Raw genomic sequence first — 19,560 nt, forward strand, 5'->3', positions numbered from 1 at the left:
AAAGCATCCTCAGGCGCACACGCTCCGCTTTCCTTGAGTCTAGCGGAGGTGGCTTTGTGGTCTTGGGCTTCTTGGCGGAGGCCTCGCCGCTAGCTCCGGCTTCAGAGCCGGAAGCCTTGGCGCGGGGACGCTTCGTAGGACGAGGGGCCACCTTGCGGGGTGCCTGTTCCTCTTCCTCCTCATCGTCTTCCGGAGCCTCCTCCGCCGCGTCGCCGGTGACAGGGACACGAAGAATGGTGCAGAAGCTTTCCTCCGTCAAAGTGTTGAGCTGAAAGGAAAATGAATAAAAGTTAGAGTTAACATCCAAATACTTGTGAAGTTTGAAGCAACGAAAAGAACAAGAGCTTACCGGAGGACACTGGTCGTTTATGTAGATGTCCTTGATCAGTTCCGGGACCTGCTGGCCCCTGGGGATCTTCACCAAAGTCTTGAACCTCCTTTTCAGGGAGTCGGCCGGAAGATTGTGGCGGGTAACCCGGAGAAGATCGTCCGCCCCGGTATAAGCGCACATCAAGCGTGCATTGTAGCGCAGAGGCTGGATTCTCCGGGAAAACCAGCTAAGAGTGAGCTGGGCTCCGGTCAGTCCGTCGTGGACTAGCCAGGAGATTCTCCGCGCTGCCTTCTCCAGGATCGGGGTTTGGGCGAGCGAAGGAACGAAGCTCCAGCTTGCGAGCTCTTCCGGAGGCTCGTTGATGAACTGGGGCAAGCCTTCGTGGACATCCGGAACTGAAGCGTTCTTCTCATAGAACCATCCGGCGTTCCAGTACCGGACGGATTCATGCGAGTCGTGGGGAGGATACATGCGGCTAGGGCGGAGCATAAACGTCATGCTCCCGCAGTTCACCATTGCTTTGTCCTTGGTTTCTTTCTTCACCCGGAAAAAGAATTGCCATAACTTGACATCTGGCCGGATCCCAAGGTGCCCTTCGCAAAGAGTTACGAAGTTGGACAAGAGGAGATATGAGTTTGGGCAGATGTTGTGGGGCTGGAGCCCGTATGTGCTGAGGACGGAGAGAAAAAACTCCGAGCAGGGAAGTGAAAGTCCGCGTTCCACCCAAGCCTTGGTCATGACAATTTCTCCGGCTTCGGGCTTGGGGACATCGGAGTCACGTGTGAAACTCCAATGAGTGGAGATCATGCCCTCGTTCTGGAGCTCTCTAAGCTCCACATCAGTAGTTGCGCAGGGCCACCACTGACCCCGCTCTCCTTCACGGATCCGGGCCTTGGACGCCCTTTTGTTTTCCGCCTCCTGAACCTTTGCAGCCATCCTAGCTTGTCCCTCAAGTTCTTCTTGGAGCTCTTGGAGGGAGGGGATCCGGCTTGGAGCGGTGCTGGAAGATGCGGAAAACGGTTGAGCTAGTCTAGTGTCGGAAACATATGGTGGCAGGAATGATATGGGATCCGGGCATATTGGTTCTATTTGATTGGGATCCGGGCTACTCGGAGAGCTACCAGTACAATGCGAAGAATCGAGTGGCATGCTTCCAGCTGCACCCATACAAAGTGTTTAAGTACCCGGATCACCTAAGTCTATCTTCTACACTAAGTCTACCTTCTACACTAAGTCTATCTTCTACGAGGCCGGCGCACTTACCGCTAATGGCGCGGTGGCTCGACGGAGCTCCGGTGAAGATGGGGTCGCCGGACTTGAAGAAAACCGACCCGCGAGACCACGAATCGGCGGCGGAGGGAAATTCCCGTTCAACCGCAGGAATCTTGGCGTGAGGGGGGTCTTGGTTTGGCGGCGCGTGAAGCTCACCGTGGTGAAGATCGCCGGAATCGAGATCCGTCGGGCGGCGCGGCGCGAGGAGGAAGACGAGGTGGTGAGGAGAGGTGAAAGAATGAAATTTTACCGAGCCACGGGGTATTTATAGACCGCACGCGGAGATTCGGGATTTGGATCCGACGGTGGAAACGGAACGGTCACACCGTTGGATGGATGACACGTGTTTTAGGTCAACTGCGGTAAAACGACGTGGAGGTAACTTAACCATGCACTCCCGAAATTTCCGGCTAAAGATTTGCATCTGCGAAAATTTAGCGCGGGAAATGAGGAGGTTGGGCGCGGGAAAATCGGAGTTTCCGTTGTTCTGCGTGATCTGAAGATGAAGGATTTCCGAAGGAACGAACCCGGAATCAAGTAAGAAGTTTTGAAGCTCTTCAAGATTCTCTTCGTTTCCGAGCAGAATGAAGTCGGAGGAATGATGAATCTCGGAGAACTTCGGGGGCTACTGTTGTGGGTATACTTTATGGGTATATCAACGGCATGGCCTAGATCCGGCAAGCCCGGGTGGCCCATAGTTGGTGGTGAGGCATGTGGCCCATCGGGCGGCCTGATTCTTGTAGATCCTGAAGGATGAAGTCCAGCCCAGGAACGAGGAGCCGGATCCTAACCGACCTACGAAGGAGGCCGGATCCGTTGAAGCCCATGAAGTATCCGGATCCAGCACGTACTTGGAGGAAGGCGGATCCTTGACGTACACGGCAAGACTTTGTACCGTAGTTAGGCAACTTGTATTCCGGCTAGGACTCTCCATGTAGACCCTAGATCCGTGCGCCTTTATAAGCCGGATCCCGGGAGCCCTAGAGGCACAACCACAACTCATTGTAACAACGCGAAAGCGCCCAGATAATTCCAGACAAGCAGCAGTAGGCCCTGTCATCGTGCAGGTGTTCCGAAGCTGGGTAACTCGCGTACCACCGTCCCGTGTGCACTCCGCCCTATGGCCCCTACTTCTTCTCCCCCTCGTGAGGATCCCTCCTCCGGGGTACCGTCGAATAGGCAACGACAGCTAGACATGTCCTTCACGTAGAAAACTTGAGCCACCTCGTTGGCTATGACGAATGGGTCATCCATGTACGCAAGATTGTTGAGATCCACTGTTGTCATACCGTACTTATTGTCTACCTATACACCGCTGAGCTTCACCCTTTTGCATCGAAACAAAGGGACCTTAAAAGTAGGTCCATAGTCTAGTTCCCATATCTCCTATATGTACCCATAATATGTGGTGGTCTGCCCATTCTCATCTTTTGCATCAAAGCGGACACCACTGTTTTGTTTGGTGCCCTTTTTATCTTGAGCGGTCGTGTAAAATGTATTCTCATTTATCTCGTACCCTTGGAATGTACATATATTTGAAGATGGTAACCTTGCCAACAAGTACAGCTGCTCTACGACAGTGGTGTCACTCATGAGATGTCTTTGCAACCAATTGCCGAAGGTATTCATGTGTTGACGTGTAATCAAGGACTCGGGCTGGCCCAAGTTTATTTCTCGTACAACATTCTTATGTATCTCGATGTACGGACCCACCTTGCTATTATATATATCTTTGTGTTTATGATAAATGTTTATATACCATGCTATAATTGTATTAACCGAAACAGTGATACATGTGTGTTATGTAAACAACAAGGAGTCCCTAGTAAGCCTCTTGTATAACTAGCTTGTTGATTAATAGATGATCATAGTTTCATGATCATGAACGTTGGATGTTATTAATAACAAGGTTATATCATTATGTGAATGATGTAATGGACACACCCAATTAAGCGTAGCATAAGATCACGTCATTAAGTTCATTTGCTATAAGCTTTCGATACATAGTTACCTAGTCCTTTCGACCATGAGATCATGTAAATCACTTATACCGGAAGGGTACTTTGATTACATCAAACGCCACTGCGTAAATGGGTGGTTATAAAGGTGGGATTAAGTATTCAGAAAGTATGAGTTGAGGCATATGGATAAACAGTGGGATTTGTCCATTCCGATGACGGATAGATATACTCTGGGCCCTCTCGGTGGAATGTCGTCTAATTAGCTTGCAAGAATATGGAAGGTTCATAAGAGTCCACATACCACGGTACGAGTAAAGAGTACTTGCAGGAGACGAGGTTGAACAAGATATAGAGATACCGATGATCAAACCTCGGACAAGTAAAATATCGCGTGACAAAGGGAATCGATATCGTATGTAAATGGTTCATTCGATCACTAAGTCATCATTGAATATGTGGGAGCCATTATGGATCTCCAGATCCCGCTATTGGTTATTGGTCGTAGAGAAGTCTCAACCATGTCTGCATAGTTCACGAACCGTAGGGTGACACACTTAAGGTTTGATGTCGTTTGAGTAGATATGGAATATGGAATGGAGTTCAAAGTTTTGTTCGGAGTCTCGGATGGAATCCATGACATCACGAGGAGTTCCGGAATGGTCCGTAGAATAAGATTCATATATAGGAAGTCATTTTATAAGTTTGAAAATGATCCGGTGCATTTATGGAAGGTTTCTAGAAGGTTCTAGAAAAGTCTGGAAGAAATCACTATGGAAGGTGGAGTCCCGGAGGGACTCCACTAGCATGGCCGGCCAACCCTAAGGGGGAGGAGTCCCAGGTGGACTCCACCTAAGGTGGCCGGCCACCCCCCTCAAGGAAAGGTGGGAGTCCCACCTTGAGTAGGACTCCCTCCTTCAGTAGGTTTCCCACCATATGGGAAGTTTTGGGTTGGGGTCTTATTCGAAGACTTGTAGTCCAACACTTGGGGCTTCCACCTATATAATGAGGAGCCAAGGGGAGGGGCCGGCCACACCAAATCCTCCTAGGCCGCAGCCCCCAAGTGGCCAGCGCCCTAGACCCCCTCTCTCCCCAAACCCTAGCGCCCCTCCTCCACATATCTCTCCCGCAGTGCATAGGCGAAGCCCTGCCGGAGATCTTATGGGGACCCCGGACTAGCTGTCCGAAATACCCTGTTATGTATACAGTTCACGATCCCATGATCAGTGCGCCGTGAACACATAACCGAACTGTTATCAAATTACACCATCCATTACAAAGCGGAATAAGAAAATTACAACATGGTCACATGACCAATACTTAAAAAATAGCCTCGAAGGGCCTATCTAAACATCAGAGTAGCAACATCACTTCAGCAGCGTAGTACCCAAGTCATCTGCCATAACCCTACAGGCAACTGACTGGGAAGACGTTCCTAGCTCGCATAGACGTCGCCAACTCCTTCTTCATCCGTCGTGTTCCTCCAAGTCTGGCCAAGTAAATAGCCAGGGACAAAGCCGTGAGTACATTTGGAATTGTACTCGCAAACCATCAAGAAAGGTACTTTGCAAGAGTGCAAGATAACAAGTGCTAATCTACGATGACAAGAGGGAAGAGCTAATTTCACTAGTGGAAATAGCAGGGGGAAGAGAATCAGTTTCTCTTGTGGATAAAACATGTGGAAGAGACATAGTTTCTCTCGTGGATATAGCATGCACAAGAGCGTCAGTTTCTCTTGTGGATATAACATGCCGACTTCTCAAGTGATGCGGACACTACGGTGTTTTAGGGACAACTAGCTAACCTTCAAGGAGGAAAGGTAGCATGCCGCCATCTCAACTGATGGGGATGCTTAGGAAGTTCTATGACATATCTATATCTTTATTGGAGATGAGGTAGCATAAGTCCATCTCAGTTGATGGAAATGCTAGAGGATTCCTATGACATACCTATATCTTTATTGAAGAAGATACTTCAAAAGATACTTATGACATCTCTATATCTTTATTAAAGAAGAGTTCCTCTTCAAGAAATATTTAGGAAAGAGTTCCCCACTTAGCCTCCATTTTTCCACGACCATATCTATATGGTCAACACACGCCCATTTTTCCGTACCTTTCCGGTACACACAAACACAACACTTCCTTTGCAAAATATTTGTTCAAAAACAAAACACAAGCCCCGGTAAAGGTAGACCTTTGCAACCCGTCCATGACCGTGGACACGGCTATTCGAACAGATTTGACTCTGCAGAGTTTGCACACTTTCCCCACAACTATCCGGATACCTATCGTGTGGGCATCATCCCCACATAACAACATATGCCACGACGGATACCCGGACATAACCTTTCGCCCATCTCCACTGGCACGAGTCCTTCCCTGCGGGCTTAACCCTTCCCGGCACCCCGGCAGCATACCTCCTTTTTGAGCGTATCTCCGGCGCCACGACAGAAGACCCTCAGTAATCGTCCGGCTATAGACAACTACAGTGTATTGCCTCCTCCAGAGCGCAACCCGGTGTCGGAGGTCATCGTGACCCTCCCTAGAGAGTTGTGAAGGGTGCTCCTGCCAGCTTCAACAAACTACGGGCTAAGCCCCGTCCCACACCAGGGTAGAGTGGTTGCGCGATAAAATTTGGGCTGGTGTACACTTATACGCAGTGCTCCTTTTTAAAACCATTTTTCCCACAACCCCTTGGTTGTTCAACAAACAACCATACACCACTTTTCCGAACATCTTTACCAAGATCCTTTGCTTTCTTAAACCATACGCTTGGGTTAACTCACCCAAGGTTTTCACAAAACATTTACAACAAGGTAAGCCTTGAGGGGTTCCCAACCTATAGTTTCATGAGTTGAACTAGTATTGCACTATGGCCGAGATGAGAGTCATCGTGCCATAGATGGTATAAAGGAGTAATGGGTGGATCATACTCGTTTAAGATAAGCATGTATGATGACAACACAAAGAGGATTATACTTTCAGATTTGTGGTGCTAAAAGTACAAATTAGATAGTGGAGTATCACTATCCAACATACTCTCCAATGGGTACACGGCATACTCCTCTCAAGTTGAGAATACACCAAGATCATGACATTGATACCTCTATACTACAAAAATGGTGTGTGTGTGGTGTAAGTCATTATCTGGAGATGGAACATGCTCAAGTCGAGCATACAAGATAATCAAGAGGAATAGCACGGCCATGATACCATGCATCCCATAATCACAAAGACAATAGTGGAGTGTCACTACTAGGGAGTACCCCACTAGCAACCATACATAGATGACAATAATAAAGAGAACAACACACATAGAATCAAGGTGCTTTGGATATCAACAAATGACATCCAACTAGACACCGAATCAGAGATCAAAAGATGGCTTGCCTTGGCTTATTTGTCCCTGCACTTCTTCAACTCCATCAATATAAGAATCCCAACAACATAAATAAAATCCTCGTCCGATTCCAGTTCTTCTTCTTCTCCGGAATTGTTCGCATCTATCGCCGGAAAATATAAAAGGAACACAATCAATCACATTGCATCAACAAGACAACATTCAACAATCAACAACTAACCATGCAGCCAAGGTATAACATACTAAGGACTTATAGATACCACAAAACAACTTTAAGAGTTTTAATTTAGAAAACCCCATGTATTTACCTAGTAAAGGTATGAGTGCATCACAACTTAGCAATTGCCTCTCTCGGTTATCACCATGGTATAAACCAATTATCCCCTGGTAGATAACATCATGAAGAGGACAAGAGCATTAGTTTGGCATCACAAACATTCACAACATAATTTCAAACATTTTTGGAAAAGTAGAAATCAGTTTTCCTAATTTAATTTGCTCACTTAACATTATACAAAAATAGGAAGCAAACCATATACCACATCATTTGAAAACTTAAGCAAAACAAAAGAGCTAAAGTTAGGTTGCAGAGGTTTTGTTTTGCAAGCATAAAACAAAGGTTGCCCATCTCTACTAAAGAGAGTTGGTCAAGGGTTTTAAATAAACCGAAAAGTTTTGCTTCAACAATGCATGTCACACATATACATTACTAACAGCAACAAATATGTATGAACAGAGACTAATAATATTTTTCCTATATAGCCAGTACTAATACAAGACTAACCCAATTGGAATTACCCAAAAATATTAAACCTACAATTTTAGGAATTTCTTTGAATCTGACTGTACAGAAAAAAAAGATCTGTAAGACATAAATCGTAGAAAAATCCTAAAAATATGAGGCCACTGGCATTTGAAAGATATTTAAACAGAGGTTCACACACAATTGGATTTGGGTTCAAATTGTTTCTGAAACACTGACAAATGGATTTACAAGTTTACTGCATGTTTTCACCATTTGCTTTAACTATGGAGTTGCAGAACAGATAAAGGTTTGAAACTTGTTTGAGATGATTAAGAAAACATCCAGTAATCCTACAGAAGTGGAATCACTCAATTAGGTTCAAAAATGGATTTTTGGTGATTTAAAAGCTAACAGCCATGTCTGCAGAACACACAGAGAAAGTTTAATTCACCAAACATCGTACATAACTCATAAAAATATGAGGTCAGCTGCATCTGAAAAGTATTGAATAGATGGTTCTTACCCAATTGGTTTCATTCAAAAATTCGTTTCCAAGCTCCTGGTTTAATTCGACAAATTCAGATCTGACCAGACATTAATCTGTGAACCATTTCAATTTCAGGAAGTCACTTCAAGTGAAACCAATGCCAAAATGAAGATGCTGGATAGGGCTTTCACCCACAGTTGAGTTTGCTCAAAAAGGTTTTGTAAAACGGAAGAAATATAACAAATAGTGATTCTACATGTTTGCAGAACTTTATTTACCATGCAAAATTCGTAACGAATTTGAGGATGAGACCAACGCCAAGTTGTAGATCTTTTCAATACCTATCTTCGGAACTTTGAATCACTCGATTTGGATCCGTACACAAGATTTGGCGGATTTTACAAGTTCGTACCAGAATCTGAAACAGCAAGATACAGAAATTACTGCAAGGTTTTGGACGAACTTTGGTCAAGAGTTTCAGATCTGAGGATTTCTCAACCTTCTCCATGCTTGGACCAACATGCACCTGCATCAAGATCCAATCTTGTGAGAGGAGAAAAAGAGAAAGGGGGCTGGATTCATCAAAGGTTAGGGGAGAAGAGAGTGAGAGAGATGCTCTCATGGTGAGGATGAGCTTGAGGGAGGAGGGAAGCTTCATCTTGGTGGCTTTCCATGGCCATGGCCGGCAATGCAAGCAAGGAGCAGCAGCATTTCGTGGAGAAGTGGAGGAGGAGAGTGTGAGGGAGTGGAGGAAGAGAAATGAGAGCCAAAGGTGAAGGAGGTGGCCGGCCAAGCTCCTTATATAGAGGGAGAGGGGTGGCTGCCTCCTTTTTTGATTGGCCAAGGTGGGTGGCTGCCCATTTAATTGTTGGGGTAGTTGGGAGACAAGGCTTGCAAGAGAAGAAAGTGAGGAACACAATGGCTGGTCGAAATTGTCATGCCAACACAATGGCCGGCTCCATTTTTGCCAAACACTAGTGAACAATGAGAGAGGTGCACAACATTCATGTGTATAGACCAAGGCATGATGTTGAGAAGATAATGCCAATGAGTGACTTTGATAATGATAAAAATAGGAGTAGATACATATAGATAAAAAGGAGTATGAAGGTGACATCTGCCATGAGAATAATCTCCACCACTTTGGTTGAGACCAACTTATGATGAAGATGGTTCCCAAGGTATAGTTGATGATTAGAGGTTTACATTAGAATTCAAAGTTGAAAGAATTGGGATTCACCACATGGAACAATGCATGAGCATGCCAAGGTAGATGGGTGGTGATGGTGGTTTAGTCAATGATAGAGCAAGATTAAGAGAGATGCATGGTGAGTGAAGTATTCATATACTCACAAGAATGAATATATTGACATAAATCATCAATTCATGAGGTCAAGGTGATGATGGAAAGAATAGAGGGTTGAGATGGGTATGATGAAATATAACTTGTTCTTCAATAATAGGTCAATTGGGATTTATTGGAAAGTATTAAATGATCATCCATTTGATCAAGAATTGGGGAATGAGGGGATACCATGTGGCAGAATCAGAGATGTGCAGGAGATGCCATTTGAAGTAGAATTCAATTGAAAGGTATATGACACACCTCAATTGTCTAGAGACAATTGGGAATGAACTCAAGTGGAGTGGAATTTGAAAATGTTGAGATAAAACAAGTTGGAACATAGGGGTTCAAAATATTCTATTTACTTTCTCAAGTAAGGTAGGGTTTTTCTCCAGTGTAAAATTAAGCAAGAGGGAAAACAAGAAATGGTATAGGTATCATAAACAAGCCTTTTGCTAAAAAGAAAGCAAGATAGAAAATAATGTTTTAGAAATCAGTACTTGGTAGAAATGGGATGAAAAACAAAACCCATTTCAGTTCCTTGTTTTCCTTGACGAAATATCTTGAAAAGGTGTAGTAAAACTAGAAGTAGTTTTGTGATCAAATCTAGAGAAGGAAAATCAATAGGATTTTTTTGAGAGAGAAAACTAATTTAGAGAGAAGTGTTCTCAAGGGTAGATGATGGCTACAAAATGTACCCATCATTCTCACTCTTGGTTTTGTGAAGATTAAACTTGAATACAAACGAGAGGTAAAATTGAAGGAAGTGATCTAGTGTTGAATCACTGAATAGGGTACAAGATCAAGTTGAATATATGAGCTGCAAGGATTGACTGAGACATGCAAGACGTGGAGGTTGAAGAGGGTGTTGCATAGATGGGATCCATGCACTAAGATCACCAATAACAGTGGTGGTTGCTTAGATATCAACTGCCAAAGTCTGGAACTTATAAGCCTGCCAAAACAAATTGTTGACTTGGCTTCAGAATCAACCATGATGAGTGGGTATAAGAGAAGGATGTGATGAGGGGTAGATGATCCCAAATTTTGGATTCAAGGATGGTTTGAGCTAGACTAACACAAAGAGGAGTATTAAGATGGCACACTCATGTTGCCATCAGGAGAAGAGTTTGATGTAGTAAAAAGGAAAACAATTTTTCCTAAGTCACACTTGTGTTTTATTTGGTGAGTTGCTGGTTTAACCGCTAGAGGTGTTGTTCTTTGAAGTGGCTCAAGACAAAACTCAACAAGTAAAACAAGACAATACATCTACCAACAGATCAAGGCAATTCATCATAATTAGTCTATGGAAAAAGTTTTTGTTCCCCCTAATTTTTGCAATAAGGACAAATAAACAAGTTTGCAAAAGCGGGGCGTTACAGATCCTTCCACCCTTAAAATAATCTCATCCCGAGATTACTGAGCGCAGAACTAGAGGGGTTGTAAAGCTTAACGAAAGTTAGATTCCATACTTCTGTAGATGCACCATTGTAGAGAAGGTCGTTGCTTCATCTTCTAGCAGACATGATGGATTCCTGCCGATGGCGAGCTTCATGAAGAGGTTGACTATTCCCTGCAGATGTTAGACCTGTAGCTTCTTAATGAACCTAGCGGGGTTCATGATTTTTAGGAGAGTTAGTGCACCCAATGGTGCTTGAGCAGGGTTGAAAACTTTTGAGAGTTAGCTTAAATTTAGTGGAAGACGAAGTCTTCCACCCTTAAAATTGTTCATCGGGAGGGGCATTAAAAACTGCAAGCTTCGGCCACGGGTCTTGTCGGGCGCTCCTTGGGGAAGCCATTGACCTCCCGTCTTGAGTCGAACATCTTCAGAGGGCGTTGTGTAGTCCACGGCTTCAAGAGGGGTTAGTGCATCCTACGTTTCCAACGGTGTGTTAGAAAGGTTTAAAATGTTTAGGGTTAGCTCCAACTTTTAGTGGAAGACGAAGTCTTCCACCCTTAAGATTTTTCATCGGACTTTCGGAAAAACTTAGAGCTTCTGCCTTGCGGTCCTGTCGGGGGCTTCTGAAGGAGTCATCGATCTTCCGTACTTAGTTGAAGAATCTTCAGGGGCGACGTGCAGACCACAACTTCAAGAGGCACTCACGTGATAACTAAACCACATGGGACGCGCGGTGAGTTAGTAAGTTGATGAAACACCTAGTTGGTAACCATATGAAGCAGCAGCAGAGGTCGTCGAAGACAATCTTCAGCTTGCGGGTCGGTGCTGTCTTATATCAGCTAAGAAGGGAGCGGGCAATTTTTCATTTAATCTCCAGTCTTCCGGCATCTTCCTGAGCTTCACTAGATGAGGACCAGATGAACCATGTGATGTAGCTTGGCTTTGACGCTATTGACCTCTCAGCTTGTTAGACGGCGTGTTAGAGGGGGGGGGGTTTCAAAAAGATATCCTCGAGGTTAGCGCGATTATATACCAAGGTTAGACCAAGTTAGTAAGTCTTCTCGCCGAGGTGCAGTCACTCTTGAAGGTAGGGGCTTCTGCTTCGTTGGCGTGGTAGAGTCGCTCCAGCTAATCTTGAAAGTAGTCGGCGTAGATAGGGGTCTGGGTTAGTTTTTCCGATGATTGAAAAACAACTGTTAACGGGTTTATAGTTAGAGTCTTTCGTTAATCTACCCAACTAACTAGCAGTTAGCAATACACCGGCGAGGCAAACTTTAATCCTATCATTGCATGTGACACCCATACAATCATAACCAGAGACAAAATACCACTAACAGAGGCTACTGGTATTTTTCCTAGATGCAAAATAACAAAACAAGATCAACACAATTGGAATCATTCAAAAATATTTATTTTTCAATTTTTGAGACTCAAAATACTGACCAGAATCAGTGATCAAGTTTTATTTATCAAAAATCGCACAAAAATCCTAAAAATACAAGGTCAGTGGCATCTGAAAGATAATTTCATACTGGTTCTAGTGCAATTGGAATTACATCAATCCGAGCTACCAAACTATTTTTATTAGCAAAACAGTACACTAGCAGATTTCCATTTTTAATTTCTGTTTTACAAATTTCAAACAATTAAAAAGGGCGGGAACGTCTAAATAGCAAGACATACATGCACACAACAGACAGATACAAACACTCAAGGTAGCACACTAGGGAACTACAAGCAATTATCAAACCAGACATGGTACTCTAAGTACCCAGAAATTCCTAATGCGCGGGTTTATCTCAATCAAAGCGATTGAGTTTGTCCTATCCATCCTATTGGTTTGGGACTGGCCACATATGTCGACGTCTTCATATCGTCAGCATCAGCTTCAACTTGGATCCTTGTAACAATTGGTAGTGAAGGGGCCGGGTGTTGAGTCGTTGATGTTGAGGCGGTAGAGAAAACTGTGTAGAACTTCTAGTGTCGACATCCCAGAAACATGAGGTCTTCGTAGAGATAGCTGTTGAGGTGCTCCCGAAGTCGATATCTTCTCGTGGCTGGCCTAAAAAAATTACTAGTCAAGAAACTGAGGGCTTGATCCCTGACGACTGCAAAAAGTGCAAGTCCACGGAGGAACAAGGTCAGCTCACTTTGGTGATAACCAAAGACATGATTTTATTATCCCTTTATGTGCAGGACTAAGTCGGCGTCCGATCTTCAATAGTTGTCGTTGGAGATACGTGAGACTTCATAAAAGGTTGATCCATCTTCGACTTCGAGTCTCCGGTCTGAGTAGGGGACATCGTCCAACATGTAGGTTTGAAGTGGTTGAGACAGTAGAGCAAGAATTTTAAAACCTTTTTATAAAGCAGAGAGATAAGAATTTAGAAGCTTTGAATAAATAAGAGGAATAGAAGCTATACTTCTGACTAAAGAAAGAATTTGTTTCGTAAATATTTTCCCCAAGTACTTGTTTCCTAACTAACGTCCATGCTAACTAAGGTCTCCTACAGTCAGGATAGCTCTGATACCAGCTCTGTGGGGACCCCGGACTAGCTGTCCGAAATACCCTGTTATGTATACAGTTGACGATCCCATGATCAGTGCGTCGTGAACACATAACCGAACTGTTATCAAATTACACCATCCATTACAAAGCGGAATAAGAAAATTACAACATGGTCACATGACCAATACTTACATAATAGCCTCGAAGGGCCTATCTAAACATCAGAGTAGCAACATCACTTCAAAGAGCCGCAAGACCCAAGTCATCTCGCCATAACCCTACAGTAAATCGATCGGGAAGACGTTCCTAGCTCGCATAGACGTCGCCAATTCCTTCTTCATCCGTCGTGTTCCTCCAAGTCTGGCCAAGTAAATAGCCAGGGACAAAGCCGTGAGTACATTTGGAATTGTACTCGCAAACCATCAAGAAAGGTACTTTGCAAGAGTGCAAGATAACAAGTGCTAATCTACGATGACAAGAGGGAAGAGCTAATTTCACTAGTGGAAATAGCAGGGGGAAGAGAATCAGTTTCTCTTGTGGATAAAACATGTGGAAGAGACATAGTTTCTCTCGTGGATATAGCATGCACAAGAGCGTCAGTTTCTCTTGTGGATATAACATGCCGACTTCTCAAGTGATGCGGACACTACGGTGTTTTAGGGACAACTAGCTAACCTTCAAGGAGGAAAGGTAGCATGCTGCCATCTCAACTGATGGGGATGCTTAGGAAGTTCTATGACATATCTATATCTTTATTGGAGATGAGGTAGCATAAGTCCATCTCAGTTGATGGAAATGCTAGAGGATTCCTATGACATACCTATATCTTTATTGAAGAAGATACTTCAAAAGATACTTATGACATCTCTATATCTTTATTAAAGAAGAGTTCCTCTTCAAGAAACATTTAGGAAAGAGTTCCCCACTTAGCCTCCATTTTTCCACGACCATATCTATATGGTCAACACACACCCATTTTTCCGTACCTTTCTGGTACACACAAACACAACACTTCCTTTGCAAAACATTTGTTCGAAAACAAAACACAAGCCCCGGTAAAGGTAGACCTTTGCAACCCGTCCATGACCGTGGACACGGCTATTCGAATAGATTTGACTCTGCAGAGTTTGCACACTTTCCCCACAACTATCCGGATACCTATCGTGTGGGCATCATCCCCACATAACAACATATGCCACGACGGATACCCGGACATAACCTTTCGCCCATCTCCACTGGCACGAGTCCTTCCCTGCGGGCTTAACCCTTCCCGGCACCCCGGCAGCATACCTCCTTTTTGAGCGTATCTCCGGCGCCACGACAGAAGACCCTCAGTAATCGTCTGGCTATAGACAACTACAGTGTATTGCCTCCTCCAGAGCGCAACCCGGCGTCGGAGGTCATCGTGACCCTCCCTAGAGAGTTGTGAAGGGTGCTCCTGCCAGCTTCAACAAACTACGGGCTAAGCCCCGTCCCACACCAGTGTAGAATGGTTGCGCGATAAAAGTTGGGCTGGTGTACACTTATACGCAGTGCTCCTTTTTAAAACCATTTTTCCCACAACCCCTTGGTTGTTCAACAAACAACCATACACCACTTTTCCGAACATCTTTACCAAGATCCTTTGCTTTCTTAAACCATACGCTTGGGTTAACTCACCCAAGGTTTTCACAAAACATTTACAACAAGGTAAGCCTTGAGGGGTTCCCAACCTATAGTTTCATGAGTTGAACTAGTATTGCACTATGGCCGAGATGAGAGTCATCGTGCCATAGATGGTATAAAGGAGTAATGGGTGGATCATACTCGCTTAAGATAAGCATGTATGATGACAACACAAAGAGGATTATACTTTCAGATTTGTGGTGCTAAAAGTACAAATTAGATAGTGGAGTATCACTATCCAACATACTCTCCAATGGGTACACGGCATACTCCTCTCAAGTTGAGAATACACCAAGATCATGACATTGATACCTCTATACTACAAAAATGGTGTGTGTGTGGTGTAAGTCATTATCTGGAGATGGAACATGCTCAAGTCGAGCATACAAGATAATCAAGAGGAATAGCACGGCCATGATACCATGCATCCCATAATCACAAAGACAATAGTGGAGTGTCACTACTAGGGAGTACCCCACTAGCAACCATACATAGATGACAATAATAAAGAGAACAACACACATAGAATCAAGGTGCTTTGGATATCAACAAATGACATCCAACTAGACACCGAATCAGAGATCAAAAGATGGCTTGCCTTGGCTTATTTGTCCCTGCACTTCTTCAACTCCATCAATATAAGAATCCCAACAACATAAATAAAATCCTCGTCCGATTCCAGTTCTTCTTCTTCTCCGGAATTGTTCGCATCTATCGCCGGAAAATATAAAAGGAACACAATCAATCACATTGCATCAACAAGACAACATTCAACAATCAACAACTAACCATGCAGCCAAGGTATAACATACTAAGGACTTATAGATACCACAAAACAACTTTAAGAGTTTTAATTTAGAAAACCCCATTTATTTACCTAGTAAAGGTATGAGTGCATCACAACTTAGCAATTGCCTCTCTCGGTTATCACCATGGTATAAACCAATTATCCCCTGGTAGATAACATCATGAAGAGGACAAGAGCATTAGTTTGGCATCACAAACATTCACAACATAATTTCAAACATTTTTGGAAAAGTAGAAATCAGTTTTCCTAATTTAATTTGCTCACTTAACACTATACAAAAATAGGAAGCAAACCATATACCACATCATTTGAAAACTTAAGCAAAACAAAAGAGCTAAAGTTAGGTTGCAGAGGTTTTGTTTTGCAAGCATAAAACAAAGGTTGCCCATCTCTACTAAAGAGAGTTGGTCAAGGGTTTTAAATAAACCGAAAAGTTTTGCTTCAACAATGCATGTCACACATATACATTACTAACAGCAACAAATATGTATGAACAGAGACTAATAATATTTTTCCTATATAGCCAGTACTAATACAAGACTAACCCAATTGGAATTACCCAAAAATATTAAACCTACAATTTTAGGAATTTCTTTGAATCTGACTGTACAGAAAAAAAAGATCTGTAAGACATAAATCGTAGAAAAATCCTAAAAATATGAGGCCACTGGCATTTGAAAGATATTTAAACAGAGGTCCACACACAATTGGATTTGGGTTCAAATTGTTTCTGAAACTCTGACAAATGGATTTACAAGTTTACTGCATGTTTTCACCATTTGCTTTAACTATGGAGTTGCAGAACAGATAAAGGTTTGAAACTTGTTTGAGATGATTAAGAAAACATCCAGTAATCCTACAGAAGTGGAATCACTCAATTAGGTTCAAAAATGGATTTTTGGTGATTTAAAAGCTAACAGCCATGTCTGCAGAACACACAGAGAAAGTTTAATTCACCAAACATCGTACATAACTCATAAAAATATGAGGTCAGCTGCATCTGAAAAGTATTGAATAGATGGTTCTTACCCAATTGGTTTCATTCAAAAATTCGTTTCCAAGCTCCTGGTTTAATTCGACAAAGTCAGATCTGACCAGACATTAATCTGTGAACCATTTCAATTTCACGAAGTCATTTGAAGTGAAACCAACGCCAAAACGAAGGTGCTGGATAGGGCTTTCATACACAGTTGAGTTTGCTCAAAAAGGTTTTGTAAAACGGAAGAAATATAACAAACAGTGATTCTACATGTTTGCAGAACTTTATTTACCATGCAAAATTCGTAACGAATTTGAGGATGAGACCAACGCCAAGTTGTAGATCTTTTCAATACCTATCTTCGGAACTTTGAATCACTCGATTTGGATCCGCACACAAGATTTGGCGGATTTTACAAGTTCGTACCAGAATCTGAAACAGCAAGATACATAAATTACTGCAAGGTTTTGGACGAACTTTGGTCAAGAGTTTCAGATCTGAGGATTGCTCAACCTTCTCCATGCTTGGACCAACATGCACCTGCATCAAGATCCAATCTTGTGAGAGGAGAAAAAGAGAAAGGGGGCTGGATTCATCAAAGGTTAGGGGAGAAGAGAGTGAGAGAGATGCTCTCATGGTGAGGATGAGCTTGAGGGAGGAGGGAAGCTTCATCTTGGTGGCTTTCCATGGCCATGGCCGGCCATGCAAGCAAGGAGCAGCAGCATTTCGTGGAGAAGTGGAGGAGGAGAGTGTGAGGGAGTGGAGGAAGAGAAATGAGAGCCAAAGGTGAAGGAGGTGGCCGGCCAAGCTCCTTATATAGAGGGAGAGGGGTGGCTGCCTCCTTTTTTGATTGGCCAAGGTGGGTGGCTGCCCATTTAATTGTTGGGGTAGTTGGGAGACAAGGCTTGCAAGAGAAGAAAGTGAGGAACACAATGTCTGGTCGAAATTGTCATGCCAACACAATGGCCGGCTCCATTTTTGCCAAACACTAGTGAACAATGAGAGAGGTGCACAACATTCATGTGTATAGACCAAGGCATGATGTTGAGAAGATAATGTCAATGAGTGACTTTGATAATGATAAAAATAGGAGTAGATACATATAGATAAAAAGGAGTATGAAGGTGACATGTGCCATGAGAATAATCTCCACCACTTTGGTTGAGACCAACTTATGATGAAGATGGTTCCCAAGGTATAGTTGATGATTAGAGGTTTACATTAGAATTCAAAGTTGAAAGAATTGGGATTCACCACATGGAACAATGCATGAGCATGCCAAGGTAGATGGGTGGTGATGGTGGTTTAGTCAATGATAGAGCAAGATTAAGAGAGATGGTGAGTGAAGTATTCATATACTCACAAGAATGAATATATTGACATAAATCATCAATTCATGAGGTCAAGGTGATGATGGAAAGAATAGAGGGTTGAGATGGGTATGATGAAATATAACTTGTTCTTCAATAATAGGTCAATTGGGATTTATTGGAAAGTATTAAATGATCATCCATTTGATCAAGAATTGGGGAATGAGGGGATACCATGTGGCAGAATCAGAGATGTGCAGGAGATGCCATTTGAAGTAGAATTCAATTAAAAGGTATATGACACACCTCAATTGTCTAGAGACAATTGGGAATGAACTCAAGTGGAGTGGAATTTGAAAATGTTGAGATAAAACAAGTTGGAACATAGGGGTTCAAAATATTCTATTTACTTTCTCAAGTAAGGTAGGCTTTTTCTCCAGTGTAAAATTAAGCAAGAGGGAAAACAAGAAATGGTATAGGTATCATAAACAAGCCTTTTGCTAAAAAGAAAGCAAGATAGAAAATAATGTTTTAGAAATCAGTACTTGGTAGAAATGGGATGAAAAACAAAACCCATTTCAGTTCCTTGTTTTCCTTGACAAAATATCTTGAAAAGGTGCAGTAAAACTAGAAGTAGTTTTGTGATCAAATCTAGAGAAGGAAAATCAATAGGATTTTTTTGAGAGAGAAAACTAATTTAGAGAGAAGTGTTCTCAAGGGTAGATGATGGCTACAAAATGTACCCATCATTCTCACTCTTGGTTTTGTGAAGATTAAACTTGAATACAAACGAGAGGTAAAATTGAAGGAAGTGATCTAGTGTTGAATCACTGAATAGGGTACAAGATCAAGTTGAATATATGAGCTGCAAGGATTGACTGAGACATGCAAGACTTGGAGGTTGAAGAGGGTGTTGCATAGATGGGATCCATGCACTAAGATCACCAATAAAAGTGGTGGTTGCTTAGATATCAACTGCCAAAGTCTGGAACTTATAAGCCTGCCAAAACAAATTGTTGACTTGGCTTCAGAATCAACCATGATGAGTGGGTATAAGAGAAGGATGTGATGAGGGGTAGATGATCCCAAATTTTGGATTCAAGGATGGTTTGAGCTAGACTAACACAAAGAGGAGTATCAAGATGGCACACTCATGTTGCCATAAGGAGAAGAGTTTGATGTAGTAAAATGGAAAACAATTTTTCCTAAGTCACACTTGTGTTTTATTTGGTGAGTTGCTGGTTTAACCACTAGAGGTGTTGTTCTTTGAAGTGGCTCAAGACAAAACTCAACAAGTAAAACAAGACAATACATCTACCAACAGATCAAGGCAATTCATCATAATTAGTCTATGGAAAAAGTTTTTGTTCCCCCTAATTTTTGCAATAA

At 42.8% G+C, this 19,560-nt stretch overlaps 2 long non-coding RNA genes across 2 annotated transcripts; both read right to left on the reverse strand.

Moving 5' to 3' along the window:
* Positions 1 to 6,728: 6,728 nt before the first annotated feature.
* LOC127329573 (uncharacterized) lies at positions 6,729 to 8,261 on the reverse strand. Its single transcript, XR_007868978.2, has 3 exons — positions 8,193 to 8,261; positions 7,233 to 7,308; positions 6,729 to 7,066 (listed from the first exon to the last, which is right to left on the reverse strand). It is a non-coding gene; the product is annotated as an uncharacterized lncRNA (long non-coding RNA).
* Positions 8,262 to 15,447: 7,186 nt separating this feature from the next.
* On the reverse strand, positions 15,448 to 16,981 carry LOC139835112 (uncharacterized). Its single transcript, XR_011750821.1, has 3 exons — positions 16,912 to 16,981; positions 15,952 to 16,027; positions 15,448 to 15,785 (listed from the first exon to the last, which is right to left on the reverse strand). It is a non-coding gene; the product is annotated as an uncharacterized lncRNA (long non-coding RNA).
* Between the last annotated feature and the right edge of the window lie 2,579 nt (positions 16,982 to 19,560).

Source organism: Lolium perenne, chromosome 2 (assembly GCF_019359855.2).
Source record: "Lolium perenne isolate Kyuss_39 chromosome 2, Kyuss_2.0, whole genome shotgun sequence".
NCBI lineage: Eukaryota > Viridiplantae > Streptophyta > Magnoliopsida > Poales > Poaceae > Lolium > Lolium perenne.